This window comes from Euprymna scolopes, chromosome 19 (genome assembly GCF_053919585.1).
Source record: "Euprymna scolopes isolate OS-2025 chromosome 19, ASM5391958v1, whole genome shotgun sequence".
NCBI classification, from domain to species: domain Eukaryota; kingdom Metazoa; phylum Mollusca; class Cephalopoda; order Sepiida; family Sepiolidae; genus Euprymna; species Euprymna scolopes.
In genome coordinates, this window is record NC_136500.1 from 123,178,295 (window position 1) to 123,191,753 (window position 13,459).

At 27.2% G+C, this 13,459-nt stretch overlaps 1 long non-coding RNA gene across 1 annotated transcript in view; it reads right to left on the reverse strand.

The window, feature by feature from the left end:
- Positions 1 to 271: 271 nt before the first annotated feature.
- Positions 272 to 13,459, reverse strand: part of LOC145239948 (uncharacterized) — a 35,243-nt gene continuing 22,055 nt past the window's right edge. The window contains exon 2 of the long non-coding RNA XR_013862433.1: positions 272 to 4,747. This is a non-coding gene — a long non-coding RNA (uncharacterized LOC145239948). The remainder of the gene's footprint in view (positions 4,748 to 13,459) is intronic.

Consider the following 13,459-nt stretch of genomic DNA (forward strand, 5'->3'; position numbering starts at 1 on the left):
TCTTCATTCACCACAGCTTCAACTACAGTTGTACAATAACATTCAACTGTATTCTAGCCGCAATAAGAAATATAAGGAGTGTCCCTGACACTTTAAAAAACAACTGGGCATCTGGCTGGAAAGATAGCTGACCAGCCACCAATATCAAGCTACTCTAGTTTCAACCTCAATCGTCTAGTGGGCTGGACCTTTGTATGTAGTAGGCAGCCTTGGTGCAGTGGAGTTCAAGCTCTGCTGTGTTAATAACCGATGAAATAACACAAACCATAAATACATTTGAATTTGATTTATTTTCGAAACGTAAATCCATAAGAAAAACGAATTACCATATACATATATATATATATATAATATAAATTCCGATGAAATTGGTACTCTACCTCATCTCCTAGGGTGAAAATCCAATGGAAACAGTAATGTAAATTTATTATGGGATCAATAAAAAATTAAATACCGCTCTATTAACATATCGAGCACTTTTATCGGGTTTTTTTTACCTTATTTCCCTTGAAAAGACATATATGTATATAAACTGGCGTGAGGAAAGATAAGATGAATCATTGATGAGAGGTTCGTCTATGTTGCCTTCCTCCTGAGTTTTGAATGACTTTACATAAAACTTAATAATGAAAATTGAGGTTATTCTTTTTTTCGATACAGCAATTTTTACATTGAATTCATGAAAAGAAAAATAAATTTGAGTTTGACTTTTTCCGAAAACTTCAACTATATTTCCGTAAAAGTTAAGGTAGTGTGAGTTAATTGGTTGATGAAAAGAGAAATCACGCCCTTGCAGGACCACATTGACAAATAAGTAATTGCTCTGGTTAAATATATTTCGGAGCAAAATTTGAAATGCTGATTCGATTTGATTTCGATTGATGTGTGTTGAATGTTGCATAATGGACTTGACGCACTGACCAATGGAAATGAGCTCATTAATTGCATTGGTAAAATATTTATTTTCAATTAGTTTATTAAAGATTCATTTCCATGGAAAAGAATGGAATTGTTAATTATCTTTGATATCTCAGTTGATGACAAGAAATTGTCAAATCAAAAGATTTGATGCGATGACCTTGACTGATTAGCATATATTTAAAATCATGTTCGTCCTTGGAAGTTTGAGTTAGGCCAGATGTCTTTTGACCAATCATCTTTTAGTGAAAGTCAAGGTAGTATGGGTAAATTTTTCAATCGATAAGGGAAATGGCATTCTTATCTGATCACACAAAAGCCCAGAATAAAAAATGGAAAAAGTGAAAACAAGTGAACGAATATAAATTTTCTTGAATAATAGAACATCAACAAATATTGCAAGAGTTTGGTTGTTTTGTTCAGTCAACAAATTTCAGTCATATGATGAATTCAGTAATTTTGAAAAAAAAATGTTACGCATTTTTCTTTCATGCAGCTTATCCTCTGCATATTCTAGAATTTAAAGTTTGGTTTTATTGTCTTGTTCAATCAACAATTCTTCAGTCATATGTTGAATCCAAAAATTTTCAAAATAAATTTTATACATGATTTCATGCAGCTTTTTACATATTCTAAAATTCAAGTCTCGTTTGCTTGTTTTGTTCAAGCAACTATTTTTCAGTCATATGTAAAATCCAATAAAAAATCTCATGCATTATTTTGTGCAGGTCATCTTCTGAATGTTCTTGAATTTTTAGTTTAGTTTCGATCAACAATATTTCAGTCATTTCTCTTGAATCCAGTAAGTTTGAGAAAAAGATTTTATGCATTATTTTATGTGGCTTATTTTCTGCACGTTGCACGTTTGGTTTACTTGTTTTGTTCGATCAGCAATTTTTCAGTCATATGTTGAATCCAAAAATTTTTTAAACATTTTTATGCACTATTTCATGAGGCTTATTTTCTGCATGTTCTTGAATTTTAAGTTTGTTTTTTTATTGTTTTGTACAATCAACAATTTTTCAGTCATATGTTGAATCCAGTAATTTTTGAAAAAAAAAATATGCATTATTTCATGCAGATTATTTTCTACATTTTTTTTTTCAATTTTAAGTTTGGTTTGATTGTTTTGTTCAATCAACAATTTTTAAGTTATTTGTTGAATCTAGAAGTTTGGAAATAATTTCATGCATTTTTTTCATATATTTCAACATATTTTGAATTTTAAGTTTGGCTTTCTTGTTTTTGTTCAATCAACAATTTTTGAGTAATTTTGAAAAGTTTTCATTCATTGGACTTTTGGGTTATTACATGCTGAAACCAGTAATTTTTGAAAAAAAGAACTTTTACATCTTCAAATGTTCATTATATTTGTTTGTGTTTGTTTTACAGCATATTTAGATTTTGGATTATTATGTGTTGAAACCAGTATTTTCGAAAAACAAATTTATATCTTCAAATAGTCATTGCATTTGTTTGCGTTGTTTCTTTGAGAAAATACAATTTCTTTTTGGATTATTACGTCTTGATACCAATAATCCTTAAAAAAAATAAAGCTTTTATATCTTTAAGTATTGATTGTATTTGTTTGTGTTGTTTGTTTTGCAATATATTAACCTTTTTGGGGGTATTATGTGTTGCAACCAGTAATTTTGGAAAAGGTTTTATATCTTCTAATATTTAATGTTCTTGTGTTGTTTGTCTTACTGCATATTAGCCTTTTGGAGGAAAATTATGTATTCGAACCGGTAATTTTAAAGGCTTATACTTTAAATATTCATGAAATTTGTTCTAGTTTTCTGTTTTACAGCATATGAACCTTTTTTTTGGGGGGGAGGGATAAAACCAAATATTTGCAGGGAAAAGTTCTTTATCTTCAACTAATATTTATAGTATTGTTTGGTTGTTTGATTTACAGCACATTATACTTTTTGGGGATTATTATGTGCTGAATCCAGTAATTTTTGTAAAAGTTTTTTTTTCAAATTTTCATAGTATTTATTGTTTTTTTTGTTATTTTACAGTAAATATTCTTAGTGTTTTTGCATTGATGAACACTAATTCATTTTATACAATCTAAAAAGTTCTGTATGTAAAATTATGTTTCAGCCATAATGAAGACGGTGAAGATATTTGACAGAATCAAAGATGGTTTTGTTTTTATATATTTCTTTGATCTCTCTGTCCTCAATGTTGTATCTATCTGCAAATGAGTTCCTATTTTTCTGTAAGCATTCACTTCTGGATAACCATTAATAAGTATTGGAGCTGGTATTTTTTTAAAAAGCTTTTATTGTTAAAGTCTTTAATATTTTCAAACATTATATTACATTGTTTAGTTTGACTGTTTTATTGATTTATGAATTCTCAGATGTTTCAGTAAATTTGCTTCAGCAGAATAAAAATATTCACATTTTTCACATGAATATGGCTCTTCACTGTTTTTTTTTAAATTTATTTTACTAATGGATCAAACAGGAGGGCTCTTTTAAGAATAGATGTTGTTCCCTTTATGGCTGCCAGTTGTATTTTGTTACAGCTTGGTCTTCCAGGGATGTATTTCTAAGTATTTCTAAAGATTCATTTTCACTACTATGATTTCTCATATGCATAACTAAATTTGATTTAGTAGAAAAAGAATGAGCACATTTTTCACAGGAAAATGGTTTAGACCCGGTATGAATTCTCATATGTGTCACTAAACTTGATTTAACAGAACAAGAATAGTCACATATTTCGCAAGAATATGGCTTTTCTCCAGTGTGAGTTCTCATATGTTTCTCTAAGGCTTGTTTCTGAGCACAAGAATATTCACACATTTTACAAGAGTATGGTTTTTCACCAGTGTGAGTTCTCATATGTCTCACCAAACTTGATTTAACAGCACAAGAATATTCACACAGGTTACAAGAATATGGCTTTTCGCCCGTGTGAATTCTCATATGCACATCTAAACTTGATTTAGAAGAACAATAAAATTCACATAGTTCACAAGAAAATGGCTTTTCGCCAGTGTGTGCTCTCATATGTTTAGAAAATTGATATTTTCCAGTACAGGAATATTCACACAGGTTACAAGAATATGGTTTTTCGCCAGTGTGACTTCTTACATGTGTAACTAGATTTGATTTAACAGCACAAGAATAGTCACAGAATTCACAAGAATATGGCTTTTCACCAGTGTGAGTTCTCATATGCATGACTAAACTTGATTTAACAGAACAAGAATATTTACATAGCTCACAAGAATATGGCTTTTCGTCCGTGTGAGTTCTCACATGAACATTTAAACTTGATTTAGAAGAACAATGAAATTCACATATTTCACAAGAATATGGCTTTTCGCCAGTGTGTGTTCTAATATGTTTAGATAATTGATATTTTCCAATACAGGAATATTCACAGATGTTACAAGAATATGGCTTCTCGCCAGTGTGACTTCTCATATGTGTAACTAGATTTGCTTTAACAGAAAATGAATAATCACAGAATTCACAAGAATATGGTTTTTCACCAGTGTGAGTTCTCATATGCCTAATTAAACTTGATTTAACAGAAGAAGAATACTCACATACCTCACAAGAATATAGCTTTTCGCTAATGTGAGTGCTCATATGTTTTACTAAGTTTGCTTTAAAAACACTAGAATATTCACATACATTACTGGAATATGGCTTTTTGCCACTGTGACTTTTCATATGCTTGAATAATGTTGATTTAGCAGAACAAGAATATCCACATACATTACAAGAATACATGCTTTCACCAGTAAATCTTACAGAAAGTAATGATCAATTCGAATTCAACAAAGGCGTTCAAGCAGGAACATCTGCAAATAAAAAATGAAACTCAATTGTTAGTATTCCTATTCACATTCAGTTTTTTCGTGAGATGATCGTTAAAAAAGCTACAGAGAGTTTAGTACACATCATGTTCTAATGTATTTCTAAATGTTGACGTTTATTGAAATATGCGTTAGAACAAATTGTAAAAACAAAGTAACATATTTACAGTAAAAGTATTGTCAACACTAGATTAATAAAAAACATTTAAATATTTACAATAAAAGTATTGTCAACACTAGATTAATAAAAAACATTTAAATATTAAAAGTAAAATTGTTGCCAAAATTAGATAAATGAAAAACATTTAAATATTTACAGAAAAAGTATTGTCAACACTAGATTAATGAAAAACATTTAAATATTTACAGTAAAGATATTGTCAACACTAGATTAATGAAAAACATTTAAATATTTACAATAAAAATATTGTCAACACTAGATTAATGAAAAACATTTAAATATTTACAGTAAAGGTATTGTCAACACTAGATTAATGAAAAACATTTAAATATTTACAATAAAAATATTGTCAACACTAGATTAATGAAAAACATTAAAATATTTACAGTAAAGGTATTGTCAACACTAGATTAATGAAAAACATTTAAATATTTACAATAAAAATATTGTCAACACTAGATTAATGAAAAACATTTAAATATTTGCAGTAAAGGTATTGTCAACACTAGATTAATGAAAAACATTTAAATATTTACAATAAAAATATTGTCAACACTAGATTAATGAAAAACATTTAAATATTTACAATAAAAATATTGTCAACACTAGATTAATGAAAAACATTTAAATATTTACAATAAAAGTATTGTCAACACTAGATTAATAAAAAACATTTAAATATTAAAAGTAAAATTGTTGCCAAAATTAGATAAATGAAAAACATTTAAATATTTACAGAAAAAGTATTGTCAACACTAGATTAATGAAAAACATTTAAATATTTACAGTAAAGATATTGTCAACACTAGATTAATGAAAAACATTTAAATATTTACAATAAAAATATTGTCAACACTAGATTAATGAAAAACATTTAAATATTTACAGAAAAAGTATTGTCAACACTAGATTAATGAAAAACATTTAAATATTTGCAGTAAAGGTATTGTCAACACTAGATTAATGAAAAACATTTAAATATTTACAATAAAAATATTGTCAACACTAGATTAATGAAAAACATTTAAATATTTGCAGTAAAGGTATTGTCAACACTAGATTAATGAAAAACATTTAAATATTTACAGTAAAAATATTGTCAACACTAGATTAATGAAAAACATTTAAATATTTACAGTAAAGATATTGTCAACACTAGATTAATGAAAAACATTTAAATATTTGCAGTAAAGATATTGTCAACACTAGATTAATGAAAAACATTTAAATATTTACAATAAAAATATTGTCAACACTAGATTAATGAAAAACATTTAAATATTTACAATAAAAATATTGTCAACACTAGATTAATGAAAAACATTTAAATATTTACAGAAAAAGTATTGTCAACACTAGATTAATGAAAAACATTTAAATATTTACAGTAAAGATATTGTCAACACTAGATTAATGAAAAACATTTAAATATTTACAATAAAAATATTGTCAACACTAGATTAATGAAAAACATTTAAATATTTACAGTAAAGGTATTGTCAACACTAGATTAATGAAAAACATTTAAATATTTGCAGTAAAGATATTGTCAACACTAGATTAATGAAAAACATTTAAATATTTACAGTAAAGGTATTGTCAACACTAGATTAATGAAAAACATTTAAATATTTGCAGTAAAGGTATTGTAAACACTAGATTAATGAAAAACATTTAAATATTTACAATAAAAATATTGTCAACACTAGATTAATGAAAAACATTTAAATATTTGCAGTAAAGATATTGTCAACACTAGATTAATGAAAAACATTTAAATATTTACAATAAAAATATTGTCAACACTAGATTAATGAAAAACATTTAAATATTTGCAGTAAAGGTATTGTCAACACTAGATTAATGAAAAACATTTAAATATTTACAATAAAAATATTGTCAACACTAGATTAATGAAAAACATTTAAATATTTACAGTAAAGATATTGTCAACACTAGATTAATGAAAAACATTTAAATATTTGCAGTAAAGGTATTGTCAACACTAGATTAATGAAAAACATTTAAATATTTACAGTAAAGGTATTGTCAACACTAGATTAATGAAAAACATTTAAATATTTACAATAAAAATATTGTCAACACTAGATTAATGAAAAACATTTAAATATTTACAGTAAAGATATTGTCAACACTAGATTAATGAAAAACATTTAAATATTTGCAGTAAAGATATTGTCAACACTAGATTAATGAAAAACATTTAAATATTTGCAGTAAAGGTATTGTCAACACTAGATTAATGAAAAACATTTAAATATTTGCAGTAAAGATATTGTCAACACTAGATTAATGAAAAACATTTAAATATTTGCAGTAAAGGTATTGTCAACACTAGATTAATGAAAAACATTTAAATATTTGCAGTAAAGGTATTGTCAACACTAGATTAATGAAAAACATTTAAATATTTGCAGTAAAGGTATTGTCAACACTAGATTAATGAAAAACATTTAAATATTTACAATAAAAATATTGTCAACACTAGATTAATGAAAAACATTTAAATATTTACAGTAAAGATATTGTCAACACTAGATTAATGAAAAACATTTAAATATTTGCAGTAAAGATATTGTCAACACTAGATTAATGAAAAACATTTAAATATTTGCAGTAAAGATATTGTCAACACTAGATTAATGAAAAACATTTAAATATTTACAATAAAAATATTGTCAACACTAGATTAATGAAAAACATTTAAATATTTGCAGTAAAGGTATTGTCAACACTAGATTAATGAAAAACATTTAAATATTTACAATAAAAATATTGTCAACACTAGATTAATGAAAAACATTTAAATATTTACAGTAAAGATATTGTCAACACTAGATTAATGAAAAACATTTAAATATTTGCAGTAAAGGTATTGTCAACACTAGATTAATGAAAAACATTTAAATATTTACAATAAAAATATTGTCAACACTAGATTAATGAAAAACATTTAAATATTTACAGTAAAGGTATTGTCAACACTAGATTAATGAAAAACATTTAAATATTTACAATAAAAATATTGTCAACACTAGATTAATGAAAAACATTTAAATATTTACAGTAAAGGTATTGTCAACACTAGATTAATGAAAAACATTTAAATATTTACAATAAAAATATTGTCAACACTAGATTAATGAAAAACATTTAAATATTTACAGTAAAGATATTGTCAACACTAGATTAATGAAAAACATTTAAATATTTGCAGTAAAGATATTGTCAACACTAGATTAATGAAAAACATTTAAATATTTGCAGTAAAGGTATTGTCAACACTAGATTAATGAAAAACATTTAAATATTTGCAGTAAAGGTATTGTCAACACTAGATTAATGAAAAACATTTAAATATTTGCAGTAAAGGTATTGTCAACACTAGATTAATGAAAAACATTTAAATATTTACAATAAAAATATTGTCAACACTAGATTAATGAAAAACATTTAAATATTTGCAGTAAAGGTATTGTCAACACTAGATTAATGAAAAACATTTAAATATTTACAATAAAAATATTGTCAACACTAGATTAATGAAAAACATTTAAATATTTACAGTAAAGGTATTGTCAACACTAGATTAATGAAAAACATTTAAATATTTACAATAAAAATATTGTCAACACTAGATTAATGAAAAACATTTAAATATTTACAGTAAAGATATTGTCAACACTAGATTAATGAAAAACATTTAAATATTTGCAGTAAAGATATTGTCAACACTAGATTAATGAAAAACATTTAAATATTTGCAGTAAAGGTATTGTCAACACTAGATTAATGAAAAACATTTAAATATTTACAGTAAAAATATTGTCAACACTAGATTAATAAAAAACATTTAAATATTTACAATAAAAATATTGTCAACACTAGATTAATGAATTTAGCGAAGGCATTATAACAAATCGTATAAAAAGTAAAAAGTAAACATTAATTTTAATAAGCAAAACGATTGTGTGCTAAACTTTTCATGCTTTGAATTGTATTGGATCTGGTAATGCAAATACTAAAAATGAAATTCAAATTTTTAATACTCAGATTAGAGTTGAAAAAATTACAGAATTTATCTACTATCATGTTTTAATGTATTTATAAATATTTTTTTTACTCATGTTAATCTTTAACAAGACATATCACCACTTGGATATAAGGGGCTACTATTTAGGACCATGTCTAGGAAAGATTAACAAGATATTTGTTTATGAAACATTTAAACTTCTGCATATCAGTACAGCTAGGGAAACAGGTAGTAGGAAGGGAATTTCAAAGTATAGATGTTCGAGGGAAGAAAGTATTAGAATAGAAAGTTTTCTGGTATTTAGGGACCTCAACAGTGAAGGGGTGAGATGTTATTGCTAAGCGGGGATATGCAAAGAGTTCATCAGAACACATTTCATTAAAATATTTGAAAAACAGGCGCAGAGATGCAACATTGTGGCGATGGGACAGGGGCTGGAGCTTAGTTGATAAAGTGGGGCCGATTAGATTTACAACTCTTTGTTGTAAAATTTATCTAAAATTGTCTGTGAGTGTGGAATTTGCTAAGCAACGTGATTCCAGTAAAAATGAAACCAACTTTATCTCGTTGTTTGAAGGAGATTCGGTTGTGAACCAAGTAAAGGAAGTAAACGTTTAATTTTCTTAATGTTGTCTTCACAGAAATCTAAGTTTTATCCAAGTTTTATAGATTTCTGTATTTATCTTAATAATATAAATAAAGAGAAAAAACTCGCTCCTTTAAAAGTTTTGTTTTCTCAAATAACTCATCATTTTTTATAGATTGTTCCCTCATAATATTTCTAGAATGAAATCCAGGTAGGTTGACTTGGAACCCAGATACAGTTATGCTTCAATTGAGTACAGATTGTCTGGAATAAATCACATTTTAATGCCATTGAAGTTAAATTCCGATATTTAAAATTGTAAACCGATACTACACGAGTAATGGGACTTGATTGATTATATTTATTTATGATTAATTCGATTACGTTTACAAGATGTTATCTAAATACAGAAAATTTCATTAAAAAACTTGCAACCAGTGCAAACAATGTTAAGCTCATCTTAAACTACAGTTCTGAGACATCTTTATGTTTTTTGTCAGAGACTACAGTTAGGGTGTTTGCTGTGGAACGGCTTGCCTAAATCCATATTGTTGGTTGGTCAGAAGTTTAACATCTATAAGATGATGGACTAGACTTGGTTAATTATGGACTCAAACATTTTGGCGAAAAGTGGGAGGAGGCTAATGAGGCAGTAATTTACTGGGTCAATTCTTTGCCAGAATTCTTGAAAACTGGTACCACAGAAGCAGTTTTCCAGCATGCAGGAAAGCAAGATTCATTAAGGCATTTGTTGTAAAGTTTGGAGAGAACTGGAGCTACTTCGGTGGAACACTTTTTTAACAGCACAGCTGGGATGAGATCAAGTCTACATGCTTTTTAATTGTCAAGATTTTTATGATAGCATGCACCTGAGAAGGGGTGATTTTCAGATTGTCTAGTGTTGCATCTGTCCGCAAAGGAAAGTCAGGGAGGGGGTGGTTAGCAGGGTCCAATGTGGAGTTGGAGGCAAACCGACTGGCAAGCATGTTAGCCTTTTCAGTTGCTAAGCAAACAACCTCATGATTGTTACTGATGTTATACACAAGTTCTGAGACATCTTTATGTTTTTTGTCTTCACTCTATATAGAAATACACAATACGTATATGTAGACACACACATGGTGGTCACATGACCTCTCCTTGTCTTCTCATGAGATATTTATAAAAAGCATATGTTTGTACTCTAAAACCGTCAAGTTTATCTTTGCTTATACTATAGTCAGGTCGACGAAGTCTCAATGGGGAGTCAATTGGCCCCTAACATTAGCTGATAATTTCATCACTTATTAAAAATCAATTGTTTAGTTCTGAAATTACAAGCATTGTTATATATTACACTTCTTCTATGTTTGTACTTCCAATCTCTTCATAGCGCTCTATAGTTCACGATGGAAAGCAAGAAGGATAAATTCTTTCCTTGTCCTTGTTAGACGTTCAAGAGGTTGCTGTCTTACTACCATATACAGGAAGCGTACTTTTATTTGCCTCGTTTGTATAAAAATCACAAACAACCAGCCTGATTTATACAATGTGTACAAAAGAATCCTCATAATTTGTTCACCTTGCAGACTGGACTTCAAACTAGAGAGGATCAGGAAATTATTCATTAATAATGATTATTTGGAAGACTTTATTAATAACTGTATTAACAAAAAGTTGCAAATTTCAGATCATCTTTAACGTTTCAGGCCTTTAAAATGTACCGTTTATTAAAAATTATCTTGGATAAGTGACGATAGCTTAAAATTGAATAAGCGGATTGTTAGAAATAGTATTAATTGCTTCTCTTTCTTTGCATTTGGTATATAATATATGACCTGCCGTTCATTTATTTGCAAAGATAGTGTTTTATTCCAGTACTGTTGTTGGGGCATACTTCCTTGCAGTTGCAGATGCGTGTAAGACAGTCCATTCCATTTAGGATTATACAGGGAAGGACAAGACCCAATAATTTCTCTTCCTCTGCAATGTTCGGCTCTGCTATTGGTCAGTATTTTGGTAAGAAAATCCATGCTGTGCCAGTAAATACAAAATCGAGTTGTTGAGAACCTGCATAGAGCAGATTTAAAATATATTTTTTTTATTTGAATCTAATTTTATTGCAATATGCTATGTAGAAAAAGTGCATAAAGGTGTTTAATTATTTATCATGTCTTTGCACTTCAAATTCCCAAAATGTTTTTATTTTTTTCATTTTCAATTATACTATACATTTATCATAAGATGAAAGTGCAAAGAAATCTAGAGACATTTCCGACACAAACGGCATCTAGTGTCTTCTCCCCATTCTATCGATGTTATGTTCGTCTGTCAGTCGCAATTCAGCTTTATTTCTGTTTTGCTGTCAACTAAAAAACTGTCCAACTGTTCTTGTTACCAGCTCCCATCTGCCACAAACGGCATCTAGTTGTCAAATGTCTTCTCTGCATCGGTATCTGAAATCCCTTCCAATCCCCGTTATCAAAAGCTGCCTTTCTCTGTGTAATCTGTTCTGTAGGTTTCTACTGTCATTGTCAAATCAAAAAGGCTCGATCTAAAAATACCTACAGATTCATTGTTTGCTACTTCCCATTTCTTTGTATATGGTAATATACTTCAAATTTCTTTGCATATGGTAATATACTTCCTATTTCTTTGTTTATTGTTATATACTTCCCATTTCTTTGTTTATTGTAATATACTTCCCATTTCTTTGTTTATTGTAATATACTTCCCATTTCTTTGTTTATTGTTATATACTTCCCATTTCTTTGTTTATTGTAATATACTTACAATTTCTTTGTTTATTGTAATATACTTCCCATTTCTTTGTTTATTGTAATATACTTACAATTTCTTTGTATATGGTAATATACTTCCCATTTCTTTGTTTATTGTAATATACTTCCCATTTCTTTGTTTATTGTAATATACTTCCTATTTCTTTGTTTATTGTAATATACTTCCCATTTCTTTGTTTATTGTAATATACTTCCCATTTCTTTGTTTATTGTAATATACTTCCAATTTCTTTGTTTATTATGATATATTTCCAATTTCTTTGTTTATTTTAATATACTTCCCATTTCTTTGTTTATTGTAATATACTTCCCATTTCTTTGTGTATTGTAATATACTTCCAATTTCTTTGTTTATTATAATATATTTCCAATTTGTTTGTGTATTGTAATATACTTCCCATTTCTTTGTTTATTGTAATATATTTCCAATTTCTTTGTTTATTGTAATATACTTCCTATTTCTTTGTTTATTGTAATATACTTCCAATTTCTTTGTTTATTGTAATATACTTACAATTTCTTTGTATATGGTAATATACTTCCCATTTCTTTGTTTATTGTAATATACTTACAATTTCTTTGTATATGGTAATATACTTCCCATTTCTTTGTTTATTGTAATATACTTCCAATTTCTTTGTTTATTGTAATATACTTCCAATTTCTTTGTTTATTATAATATATTTCCAATTTCTTTGTTTATTTTAATATACTTCCCATTTCTTTGTTTATTGTAATATACTTCCCATTTCTTTGTTTATTGTAATATACTTCCCATTTCTTTGTTTATTGTAATATACTTCCCATTTCTTTGTTTATTGTAATATACTTCCCATTTCTTTGTTTATTGTAATATATTTCCAATTTCTTTGTTTATTGTAATATACTTCCTATTTCTTTGTTTATTGTAATATACTTCCAATTTCTTTGTTTATTGTAATATACTTCCCATTTCTTTGTTTATTGTAATATACTTCCTATTTCTTTGTTTATTGTAATATACTTCCAATTTCTTTGTTTATTGTAATATACTTCCAATTTCTTTGTTTATTGTAATATACTTCCTATTTCTTTGTTTATTGTAATATACTTCCCA